The sequence below is a fragment of the Corvus cornix genome, chromosome 6 (genome assembly GCF_000738735.6).
Source record: "Corvus cornix cornix isolate S_Up_H32 chromosome 6, ASM73873v5, whole genome shotgun sequence".
In the NCBI taxonomy this organism is placed as follows: Eukaryota; Metazoa; Chordata; class Aves; order Passeriformes; family Corvidae; genus Corvus; species Corvus cornix.
The window spans coordinates 14,443,825-14,457,073 of NC_046336.1; the positions used below are offsets into that span (position 1 = coordinate 14,443,825).

Consider the following 13,249-nt stretch of genomic DNA (forward strand, 5'->3'; position numbering starts at 1 on the left):
TCCTCACATTCTTCTTTGCTCTTAACTCACTGGCCGTGACTTTTTCCTTATGCTTCTTTTGACCATCTTTTACACTTTCCAACTTTAAATTTGCACTAATTTTATCTTCCTTTTTTTTGCCTCTGAATATGCATCTTTAAGAGATTTTATTATTTTCAAATTAACATAACTTCCAACAGTTGAATTATGGCTTTTGTGGAACAAAATAAGAAGGGAATGGGCTGTTTCTTATTAGCATTCCTATTTCCACATTTTAAATACTCTGCTGATTCAGTGAAAGTATTTTTTATTTTGTGATGTTATTTCTTTTAAGAGCTACTAGACATTGTCGACACAGAATAAGTGGGGATTACTTTTATAATAATTCAAAACTCTCATAGAATTCCGTCTCTTTCTGTTGAGACTGTGGTCAACACACATTCCTCTTGAGCTGGAAGTAATGCATTGCAAATTGTGAGGCGGTCACCCTCAGTTTTGAGAAATTGCCTTGTCTTTCACTAAAATGCACCATCATATCAGCTTTTCTCATCCGTCTATAGACAGCCACGCCCTTCTCTTTCTCCAGCATGCTGGCTGGCAATGGGCACTAGCTTTCAGTTGCTTTGGTCACTTGCTCCCTGTTCATCCCCAGGCAGCTATTGTGAACAACTATTTAATTACTGTTGCTGCTTAAGACAGCAGGACTACTGCTTACACTGGAAGATGGGTGATGTGTGAGTCACATCACCAACCCAGTAGAGCCCACCCTTCCCTGTGTCCTATCAACCACCCACACGAGGGGGATGTACAAGTCATCATGAAAAAAAGAGAGGAAACAGCCTCCAGAACAACCACTCCCCCTTCAACTCCCACGTTGGGCCAGCAAGTTCAGAAACTTCCTGGAGAACAAAAAGTCCTGAGCTTTGTAAATGCTGCAACGCCCCACAGGAGGTTCTGACAGGGAATCACTGCAGAGGAAACAGATCACAGACCCAAACCCCCTGTTATCCACAGCATGCTCTGCACCCAGCACACTTTGACTGCCAGTGGTGCCAAAACAAAACCCCAGCAGTCACCAGTTTTCCTTATGCCCTCTCCACTGACAACCTTCCCTGCCTTGAAGGGGCTGAGGCCACCAAGCCTCTCACCACACCTCAAGGCTGTTTTTCTCTGAACTGTAGACTCCTGGGATCACCTTGTGTGTTGACTAAACATTCCTACTTTCAGAGGCTCACTTCCCTGCTTTCCAAAATAAACAGCACAGCTGCCCAAAGTGCCACACGTCAGCAAGTGGAGCCGTTGCCTGTGCTGCCCAAGGATTTCTGCACAGCAAAGCAATCAGCTTTTCTTCTGAAGTTTCACTTCCCATTCAGGACCAAAAACCATTGGAGACTGAACACAGACACACACCCACTGTTCCAAGCTGGTGCAGCATCAGCAGAGCCACTGCAAGGGCCCTGGGGGATGATGCCCATTCCGCAGCAGTCCCTCATGAGAGTGCATAAGCTGCAGTGCCTAGCTGTGCCTGGGATTTTCCCTATATCCTGGTTGTGCCACCCCTTAATTCTGTGATTTTCAGCACAGGGATTTGCTGTCTTAGAGGAGCATTTCTCAGTCCTATAAGGTACCCAGTGAGTTTTTCCTCCCTTAGCATGCATAGCACCCCATTTGCAGCAGTGAATACTGTAGGCACCTTCCCTTTGCAACCCATCCTAGCAGATGAAGCAAAACCCCCTTGCTATTCAGGCAGGGCAGCAGCTCTGCTGCCTCCTTTCAGCAGCTCAGGGTTAGGGCTGCCATGTGTAAAGATAGCACTCTGCTTAAACTCTTCCCAACTCACCTGTTTACCTCCAGCTGTCAGTACTGCTATCTCCATTCATCATTTGAGAGCACAGGACAAGGAACAGCTGGAATAGTTCCTTTATCTTGCTGAGGAGCACATCCACCATCCAGGCCTTGTGGAAAAATATACTGATTTCTCAGAGGTCAGCTTTAATAACTAGGATTCCCACAAACCATGAGGAGAATTCAGCTCATGATATTTGGCATGAATATAATTCTCTGTTCCTCATGCTGCTACAATTTCCATTTCAAATAGCAGGAAACAAATTACCCTGTGGTATTTTTAGTGACGACCAGTGGGAAGGAACATGGGATCAAAGGCTATTGAGGGGCATGGGCCTTGACAAAGTTCCTGAGTGTAAGAGAAGAAATTCTTCTTGGAAATTACAAAGGTAATAAGGAAAATATGAATCTAAATTTTCATGCTCAGAGGAGCACTTTGAAAAGGCTGCAGCCTCATGCCGACATGTAACAAAACAGCAAAGGAGTTTTTCTGGATGAATGGGCTGACACAGGGTGCTATTAATCTCTAAAGTTCAAATTACTTATTACTGGGATGTGCAGTGAATCCTGAGAGGAGAATTAGGCTCAGGAAAAGAAACCCATTTATAATCAAGCCATAGTTTGGCCTTCAATTTATTATCCATTAATCTTCCCCTCCTCCCCCCACTATTCTTGCCTCAAGTATTTTAAATTAAAAACATGAAATATTTTGGATAAGGCAGCATGAGTACAGGGGGACAGTCACAGCAGCCCACCCTTCTGTCTGGCAACCCAGGGCCCACACAGAAAGGAGCTACAGGTCTGCTGCTTCCCTGGGGCCACTGTGTTTCCCAGCCTCTTTCAGCAGCATTCTCCCTCTGACTAGGGATGGAAGGTCCCAAGCTCAAGTCGGAGCCCACCTTCCAGCCACAGGATCTCCAGGCCAGCTGCAGAGCTTGCAGCGAGTTCACACGAGCACACATTTTCCTCACATCTCCTGCAGGAGCAGGGACATTGAAAAGGTTATTTATTAACAGCTCTGGGACAAATGGGCAAGAAAGAAAACAAATCCATTTATAAATCAGCTAAAGAGAAAACTTGTGACCCTAATGGTCTCCTTTGTAATTCCTTAAGTGTGGCCTGGAGCTGCCCTGGCATCATTTCTTGTGATGCTGAATCAGCAGAACAGCCCTGCTTGTGCATTGAATAGCCTGATAAGAGCAGAATAGACCCAAGAAAGCAGTAACTTACACCACATCCAGATTTTTCTTTGCTTCTGTTAGGATTTAGGGAGACTGATAGTGCTCAAATTTCTCACCACTAAGTACCAAGCAGCGACTCCTATTAGCATCTACCTCTGCAATCCAGGACATAGTGTTCCTCCGGGACAAGGTGGAGACAGGATAAAGAGAGAAAACTCATGCTAGAGCTGTCTGAAAGAGCAACGTCGTTGCTATCTGAGCTCTCATTTAGGAGCATACCAATCCTGAATACTTTGCCAGACTTTGTCCTTTGATAACATTTCTCAAGGCAGGGGGTGGGGGGGAAGGAGAACAAAAATAACAAAACACTGTTCTGTTTAACAGTTACCCATAGCAGAGAAAAGCTGAGCTAAAGTTTCCAACAATTATCAGTACAAAATCCTAAAATAGACATGTAATGTACCATTTTTGAGTTTAAAACTGGCTGGACAGGAGTTTCGTCATGTGGATTGAAAGCCGTGTAAAGACAACAAGGCAGCTTATCAAGATGACGTGTTAGAACAACACTGTTAAAATGCTCAGTGTAGCAGCGATATGGACGAAGGAACCAAGGCCTCAAGCAGAACTGGCAAATTGCTCTGTAATTCATTGGAAGGAACTGTATGTCCAGGAAGGAAAAATAAATAATGTCCAAGGTATCTATGGAAACCACCATCTTACACGAGAAAAAATAAAACTCAGAAAAAGACAAACAAGAAAAGAACAACTCAAACCTCAGATGCTCGTAAGGCCAGCAACACTAATCGAAAGCAGGATTTGATCCCAAAGAGATGGGGCTCACTTAAAGAGATGTGAAATATGGAAATGCAGGCTAGCAGCTGAAGGAGAAAAAGGAGCTGTACAGTAACTCTTTGGGGCTGTCTCCTCAGAGAAGACGTGGGAACCCTACCCTTCAATCCATTTATAACCTGGCTGGGCTCCCACAGCAGTCTTACTCAGATGACTCTCAGCAGTAGGTCTCTTCCTGGGCCATGACCTGCTCAGCCTTTATGCAGGCATGTGGGAAGTTGACTTACTTTGGGGGGGAACGGCAAAGTCAAAGTGCTTGGGAGTAGTTTCTGTTTTGCACTTTCCATCACTGAAAGCATCTGAGAACTTTCCTTGCCCTCCTGTTTTGTCTGATGTTTTTATCCAGTATTTTTCAGCTCTTAGAGCCTCTTACAGCTCAATTTGGACCTGATTATATTTTTGCACCATCGATCACAGCAAAACAAAAGCTTCTTAAACTCTGATGGTCTTATCAGTTATAAATGAAAAAAGATTTGAAAGCTTTGTTTAAGAATGGAGAAGTTTTTCATGTATCTATGATACAGCAAACTAATGCAGCAACAGCGCATGACCTTACGAAACAGGAAGATGATGTTTGTTTTGAAGAATCATTTTGGTCCCATTTTCTCACCCACGCTCGCTCCCCCCATACTCACAGGCACCAAGCTCGCCCAGGTGCTCTGGCAGGATCCTGTGTGAGATGAGACTGAGGGTGCCAAATGCCAAATCCTCACTGCACCTCTTGGGTTCCTCTTCAGTGACAAGCTACACATTCTTGAGCAGGCCTTTTGCCATCTTGCGGAGTTAATGGTTACCACAGGGTGATCCTTTTGCCTGGAAATCCCTTTTATCTAGGACAGGTGGCTGCTCAGTGCCTTTTTCCCCCCCCTCATTTTGGGTACCTTAGCTCCCACTGTCCGTCTGCTTGCCGGGAGAGGAGGAGGACAACTTGCAGAGAGGATGTGCTGGGAGTTTACTGTGATCTGTCTGTTATTTGAGCAGTTTTGTTCCCCAAGGACTCGCTCGCACAGTGGCTTTATCAGCACCCAGGCCTTTTCCTGGCAAGCCACCCATGTGAGGCTTATCAGGGCGCAGGTGGCCACACTTGTCGCAAACACATTTTTCAGCACTTACCCAGTTTTAGTGCAGTCAGTTATGTCCTTGGTTATCAATACAGACCATTCTTTTGCTCCTTGATCTGTTGCTTCTTTTCCTCCTGCCTCACACACACACACTTCCATTCTCATTTCTTCCAGGCCAGCTGTAGTACTGCTGCTCCTCCAGCTGCACACCTACCTTAGTCATGGTGTGCTAGGACCTTGTTTTCACAGGCCACCATTGCAGCTGGGAAAAGGTCTCCTTGGCTTCGTTAGGTTATGACAACAGCAAAGTAGGTTTAGGGCTGCTGGGATAACCGTGAAACTCTGCTGCTCAGATGTAGCCAGCTCTCCTGCTCGGAGCTGGTGGCACAGCATCCACGGGCACAGAAGCAGTGGCAGTCTTTGGGAAGTCAGACGCTGAAATCCTGGAGAGCAACACTGAAGCCTGTCCCTGAGTGTCACTGCCCAACTCACCACAGAGGATTTAAAATAGTTTACAACCAAGATCTCACCGACAGTGTTAGAGCTGGAGCTGTTTTCAGCCTGTCACAGGCAGAGCAGCTCCCTGTGACTGTACAGGGTGAGACCATTGTCACCAGTGCAGCAGAGACCTGGTACTGTTCCTGTATCCAGGCTTGCAGGGCAAGGCTGGCATTAACCTCAGCTTCTCCCATAAAGCTCCTGTGAGACGGGACAGCTGCAGTTATCCCAGAGCAGAGCCACAACACCCACAAGAAAGCTTTTGTGCATGCACATTTTCTCATGTCAGTCTTATGAGTCCAGCCTTCTCCCAGCACACAGACACCAAGCAAGGCCAGGTCTCTTAATACTTTCGCAATATTGCCAGGCTCCCCTTGACTCTGTGGCTTTCACAGCCGACTCCAGCCCTCAGCAGTACTGTCTGCCCACATCATATGGGAAACTAATACAAAACAGGTAATGCTGGAGCCCTCCATCATAGGTTTGTCAGCCTTTCCTGAATAAAAAATCGTAACACTTAAATTTGACACAGAGCTTGTCACCCATATATTGCCAAGGAGTTTACGGAGGTCAGCACCATTAGCCTTATTTCCTCAGTTGGTGAAAAACCAAGAGAGCAGTAGACATCCCAGTGTCTGCCCTGTGGACCACCTCATCCGCTTGTCTGGGTAGCTCTCATGGACCAGGCGTTGCAGCACACTCCTTCCTGCAGAGAGGCAGAATTCCCAAGGTCCGGGGAAAGAGCAGCACACTTTGGCTACAACTACTCTTAAATTTCATCATTTTGATATATTCTCTGATGTTCTGCCAGATTAACAGCAATTTGGAGATTAATGGTCCAGTAAGATACACATGACTCATACTAAAATTTCTATGCAGTTGTGCTGCAACTTTAAAAGCAGGGAATAAAAATTGAAAATGTCATTTAGGTTAGAAGAAAAATGCTGGAAAAGGGAAACAGAGGCATCAGAGTCCCATGGAGGAATGAAGGCATTCCCTGTGTCTCCTTCCTGCAGACTAACTTCAGGGACAGCGGAAGGAGAAACCAGCAGAGTTAAAAGAATTCATTACTACATTATAAAGATGCCAATAAACTAAAGACTAACTGCTACTCCACACCAAAAATTCCCAAGATGTGTAAATTTATAGTTACAGACTCCTGAGAAATATAGGGGCAAAAGAAGTTCGCCAAATCCCTATTTACAGAAGGACATCTATTCCCAGCAAGGCCTATGGGATCCAGTTAACATTCTTAGGTGCCAAGTGGCCACAGCGCTGAAGATTCTTAAATTGGTAGAGAAATTACTAGTCTCTGTAGCTGAGACACACTTTGTAACCTAAAAAGGAATTGTGAAATTACTGTCTTTAACAAAGAGTTCAGAGCATGGGGCCAGGTTCTATTGTAAACCACTATTTTTAAGATGAAGTGCAGTGGTTTAGTTTCACAGTTTGCTTAACTGCTGTGTTTGCTCTGCCACAAAAGGGACTATCCTACCTCTGTCTTGTGCCATAGTTCCACCTTTCAAATATGGTCCTAATTCTCTTTAGTTAATGACAGAATAAAGTCTAAAGAACCCTGCTGAAACATTCTTTTCTTCTTTTTTGTATCACTTTCATGTTTTTGGTCACAGCAGTATTTCTAAGTATTGTAAACAAGAGCCTGACCACTGGATTTACCAGAATAAAATTCTTTTTGGCTTCCGCTGTTTTCGTGTTTACTGCAGTCTCAAACAAAGCTGACAAAGAGCAAACTTCCTATATGATTTCAGTGAAGTGAGACTAAATATATATATAGAAGCTTTAGATCAACTTATTTGGCACATTCAATTCAAGACAAAATTGCAGATTTCCAGTACATTTCCCAAAAGAAGCTGGAGCCAGCAGCTAGGGGCTGATTGTGGTGAAGAGCAGATGTTCTCCCTGGCAAGAGCTGCCCACTCGCATTCTGGCAGAGAGCAGGTAGCAGGGAGGGACAGTTTTGAGCAGAGGGACAAATCCCATTCTGTTACCTGTTCCCACCACCAAACCCACCCTCCACAAAGCAGCTCCACCTTTCCTCCCGCTGCTTGCCTGCTCCCTGGGCTCTGCCATGCACTCTGGATGTTTCCATCCCATTAGCTGTACTGAAGGGACTCCAAATTCCCTCCAGCCCTCACTTTTGGAGGAGTCTACCCCTTCTTGCTAAGCCCAGGGTGAATGCTAGAAACGTTCACAGCAGCTGAACCAGCATCTGCCTCTCTACTGTCTCGGGATCCCCACAAGCAGATTGTGACAGTGCTGAGAACCAAATGAGTGGTTGAAGTGGTTTCTGAGTCCTGAGCTGCTGACTCACCTTTTCCAGTCAGCACACAGAGCTCAAAGGCCAGGGATGGTTTGAGCTATGGCTGAAAGGCTGCAGACAGTTAATGAAAAAACAAACTAAATCTCATTCCTTTGTAAAAATAGGTTCATTTTCTTTGCATCCTCTCCATCAGGAACACACCAGGATCTGTGATCAGGGCAAAGATACTCAGGAGGATCAGAAACAAAGGGGAGAATACAAATCAAACTAAGAGCCTTTAACTTCTAGTTAAGCAAAATAAAAATGTTTGCTCAAACGTACAAGTCCCAGCCTGTAAATCAGTCAGCCACCCTGTAAGGCTTCCTTTTGGTCAGAAGAGATGCAGCATTCAGCTGGATGGAGGTCACAAGGGAGCATGGGGTAGAGTGGGTCAGACTGATGGACACCTGTCTCCTCATACTAGAGACTTAATCCCTGTGTTGGCAGCACAAAGGGAATTTGAAAAGCAATGTGAAGGAAGACAGTGAAGTGGCCCTGCAGATCCTCACTGAAAGCTCTTCCCAAGCTGGAATGGACAAATATGGGCCTCAAAGGGTTCAGACAAGAACCGTAGTAGGCAGAGTTGTGGCATTGCTGGTGGTGGCTAAACACCAACAGAATAGTGACAGCACTGACCCTTGAGTGTGAACGGCCAGTGCAGCTCTAGGGACAGAGGGACAAGGAGCCCGAAGAGCAGGATGGGGAATAGGTATTTCCAGCATTTTCCACAGTTGGGGGCAGCAAACACATGAGATGATGTGAGCAGATGAATTTCTTCAGTGTGCATTAGCCAACTCTGTTCTCTTCCATCTGGCCTCTCACTTTCCCCCTTAATTCATTTCTTAATTTGTACTGCTAATGCAGCAGTGTTTCAGAGCACAGGGCTTGTTTTGTGTCTCTCCTTGTGTTGCAGTGAAGATTTCCCCACTGCACCCCCCAATAACTTTCATCAAAGGGACTTCTACCCTTACCCTCCTTCTGTTCTCTCGCTCGAGCTGGTGCTGACTTTCAAGTTAGACAAGCTGGAAGTTATCACAGAATAAAAAGAACATGGCTAGAAGCAAGGACAGGCACCTTTTCTCTTCTCTTTCAGCAGCAAGATTCATGTCAAATGACACCACTGTAGACGTGCACCCTTAGGCTCTGTTGCTCTCCGTGTGAGCATTCTGGCAACAGCTCTGTGACTAAGAGACACTGATGGAAATGCCTACCATAAACCTTCAGCTCTGCTCAGGGAAGGGAGGTTTCCACTGAGTTGAAACATAAAGCCAGTTCTCACACCTAGATGACAAAACAATAATAAAATAGGATTTTATTAGTGGTCGCCATCTAACTCAGCTTTCAGAAAACCAACTGGGGTGCTTCTCTCGTGAACATGAGTCTAAAATTTTACAATTTAAGTTTGATCAGTCTCAAGAAATACTAATCTCTTATGAAGTGGCTGCCCAAAGTAATTTCAGTATCACCTACTTCATCCCAAAGTTCAGCCTGAACACTTCTGTCTTTAACCACATCCTAACCACCTTGAACAGATAATTTCTAAGCTGAGAATGCAGCTCCTGTCTCAACACACTTCCAAGCAGATCCAGCTCTGTGGAACACTGTTATTGGGCATTGAGCTAGTGAGAAGGTATAAAATACCTGCCCAGAGGGTATTAACCCAGAAGTTTTATTTCCTAGCTGCTCTCAAACCCACAGGTGTGAAGATGTCTCAGGAAAAGAAGGAATGTGACTAAGCATGATACTTTTGCACCACAGTAAGCCAGCTATGCAACTTAGGTGAAACCAAAAAGATTATGAATGATTATAGCTTCTGTAACCCTTTGCTTTTCAGGTGTCCAGCCTCTTAAATTTATTCTTTCTCCTCTAGAAATTCCTCGAGGGTTTTCGATATGCTTCTGGTAGTTACAAGTCAAGGGGCAAACAGATTGCAGGTCACAATAAGGTTGACTAGAGGACAACCTTCTCCCTCCATGGTAATGAAGAAACCAAAACCTCTGAGTTATGGCTGTCCCAGACATAAATATTTTATAGACATACACGTGCATACATACACACCTCTACATATTTTTTTTCTGAACAACATTGTCTGGAAATTGTTCTGGTCTATTCAGTGTTTGAATGTCCAATTTTCCTCCCAAAGTCACATTAGCTGTGCTTTTACAAGCTTGGCTTAAAGCCTTTTATTTGCTCTTTATCTTTCCAACCACTCTTGGCTTCTTTAGACTTTTTCCTCTGACTTAATTGGTATTTGTACTGGTCCTCCTAGAATTGACAAACTCCATCTGCAAATCAGCAATGATTTTATGCTTTTTAGATCATTATTGGAAATGTCTAATGCCATCAGGCCTCTTCCAGAATACCTCTGAAAACACAGCTGTTTCGTGATTATTTCCTTTGATTACTATTTTTGAGGCCTATTGTTATCCAGGTCTCAATCCATTAGTTCATTCTTTGCTAGAGAGTCATAGGGAGACTTTTGCAATCAGAACAACATCAGAAGCACATCTATTGTGAAGAAGTTTAAACATGGAAGGTATTAATATTTACTCTTTTCAACCACATTTTTGTCTCTGGAAAATAAAACAAGTGCAAGTAATTAGCTGGAAAATAAAGGACCAGTGCCTTCCCAGCCCTACCCTTATAATCCAGACCATGCCTGTCAAATAGCAGCCAGGGAAATCAGTTCTTCCAGTTCCCCTTTCGTGTAGGGGTTCTTAACTCTCAGGAGAGTCAGGCTTTAGAAGTCCCTTAACTTATAGCCCGGATTTGTTCAAAAGCCACTCAGCTTTTAAGAACACTTATTTTTTTCCTAGGACTTCAATGGGTGATAACATGCATGAGACAAAATGCAGCCTGTTTTTTTCCAAATGGGAATCACACCAGGCTTGTGTGACATCTATTTTTCAAAGTCAGCTGACATACTGTGTAAACAAAAGATCCTTCAAGAAAGCAAAGATCTACCAGTGCTTGAAGTACTTCCCACCACTCCTTCTTATAAGTGCATTCTCCAGCCAAGTTCCAAACCCAAAAGAAACATATTCCTTGAAGTTCTTGCTACAGACTCTTGTAAGTGGGACTATCTCCATTCTAGGATTCAGACCAATATGCTCACTTGAGGGGGCCATGGGAACTCATAAGTTTGCTTCTGTCTGGGATGAGTAATTTCCTTCTCCATGCATTCATTCCGTTATCCATTTTGACAATGTTACTCATTTCTACAATGTTCTTCTGCAAGTTACTTTGATAAGTTTTATCCTCTGTGAAGACAAAAGAATATAATCAAACTAGCTATTAAAATTTGGTTACTGAGGAGATTTATCCAGTAATTTATATAAAACTGGTGTCAAACTAAATTGGCAATATCTCTCCAGGATACCCATCATCATACTGCAGGGATATTGGGTGAACAATAGTATTCTTCCCATTGCCAGGGATATCCACAGTGTTCCAGTTTGCTGAAAATGAACATCACAGCATACAGATCTTCTCAGTAAGCGTTCAGCACATTTCATTTCAAATTGTTGTAATACTTTTTTGCCCCAAAAACATTAATCTACAAAACAAGCTACTTCCATGAACATCCATGAAATACTCCTTCATATCAGAATTCACTTCCTCCCTTCTCCCCCAAATTTGGAAAAGTATTTAAACAACACTTTTCTGTTTTTTTCCTGCATCATCATTAAAATCTTGCCCTGTCCACCTCCATAATGATTATGCAATTGACCTACATACATTATTTTGTTCCTGAGGCACACTAAATTCCTCCTTTGAATTGTGCCTGGTCCTGATAAATATAGATTTCCCCCTGACATCTTTACTTTCTCTAAATAATCTTCCCCAATTCAGAGTCTGCCTTTTTCATCAGATGTTTTCCATTTCCTCTTTCTGCACTTCCTTTCCATTAATTTGTTTTAACTTCTATTTGCTGTCTTCACTGCCCGAATGAACAAATCAAAGTCATCTTCATTCTTGGTTTTGATGTTGGTTTGGCTGCTCAATATGTCTTCTTTAAATTTGTGATTTTCCACTCACATTCCTTTACTTTTTTTCCCCCCATCGGATTTTGCTTTATTGCTCTTCCATGCTGGAACAATCTATAGAGAGCAGTCATTTGACAGAGGTTAATTTGTCTCTGTGTATATAGAGACCTCCATATTAGAGTTACTACATGAGTACATTTAATGTTAAAATAGATACATTTTAGAAGGTTTATTGATTTTCACTGCTGTCTACGTGAGACCGGTGTCATGCTCTTGCCAGACTGAAGCACACCCATGTATCCTCCGGTAACACGTATTTATCAGGCTCTCAAGCTTTCTGCCCAGCAAAGTATTCACTCTGATCAATGATATAACCTGTTGCTCTGTAGCATCCCAAACAGAATTTCTTTCTTGGCCATGTTAGCATTTTGATCCAAATTTCAAAGCAGAGTTGACAGTACCAGTATCCAAGAACAGGCTTTCTAAAACCAAAGACTAATGTTCCAAACGCGTTTATTAGAGTCCCTGTGGACAAGGCTTATAGGAAACAGCTGTCTTACTGAAACACTTCCTAATAATTCCTTTCCGATGAAAGGACCTGCCCTTGGTGTACATTTGTGCCTCCTTTCAAGGTGGAACCTTCCTACTCCCTGATAGATGCCTCCTGTCCCAGACTGCCCCGTGTTGGGCCCATTGACTGCTGCCTCTTGCAGAGATACTGCTAGAGGCATTCTCAGAAACACTGTGTGCTGTTTTCTTTTCCCACACACATGAAATGCTATTTCTTTAGGGTCTTGCAAGACTTGCACACTCTGCAGGTTGGCCCGTTCTGGCACCATCATTGCCCCATCTGCAATCGGCTTGAGTACTGTCAGTTTCCTTTACTTTCCTTCTGTCTCTTTAAAATTCCATTTTCTAAAAGAAGGCTTACTTGGTCGTTTTTCCTAAATCAGTTCTCATTATCCAAGTTTCTTTCCCGTGATTACTCACTCACTAGAAAAGACATCTCTGTTAAAGCATTATATTTCATTTTTGGAATCAAAGTTTTAAAAGACTGGTTTCGAAGCTATTCTTATCTCCCTTCTCAGTAGAGGAAAATTATCTCCAAATATTTCCAGCTTCACTCATGACTGCATAAACTAATGAGCTAACCTTCTCCTTCTGCCAGTCTTTGCTTTAAATTTTGATGTACGTCAGACTGAGAAAATGCTTCTTCCCCTCAAATGCCATTTATTATATTCTATGAAGATAAAACGTTGCAAAGGTCTAGTTTACCATTTTGTTTATTCTAGGGGGAAAAAAGAAATCACACTTTGTTTCCCCGTTGTCATAACAATGATAAATGAGCCACTTCCACCTGGTGCTGAACAAGAAACTATCTGCCCAAATATCTTCCCTGTTTACTGCCTCTTGCGTACTTGCCCGAGTTCCTGCTTTGTGTTTGAAAGCCCCGCACAGAGCGCAGTGCTGTCAGCAGTACGGAAAGACGGACCGGGTTGCAGAAGGAGCTGTAAACAGAGGGTAAAGCAC

General features: G+C 43.5%; 1 protein-coding gene across 5 annotated transcripts in view; it reads right to left on the reverse strand.

Moving 5' to 3' along the window:
* ENTPD1 (ectonucleoside triphosphate diphosphohydrolase 1) overlaps positions 1 to 13,249 on the reverse strand; it is a 54,486-nt gene that overhangs the window by 17,866 nt on the left and 23,371 nt on the right. The window contains exon 1 of one of the 5 annotated variants that reach the window (XM_019293916.3): positions 4,490 to 4,984. The exons of 3 other annotated variants lie outside the window; for them this stretch is intronic. The gene's annotated coding sequence lies outside the window, so the exon portion shown is untranslated. Of the gene's footprint in view, positions 1 to 1,819; positions 2,248 to 4,489; positions 4,985 to 13,249 lie in introns of those variants that run through there. One more of the 5 variants, XM_010410144.4, reaches the window with a different exon arrangement.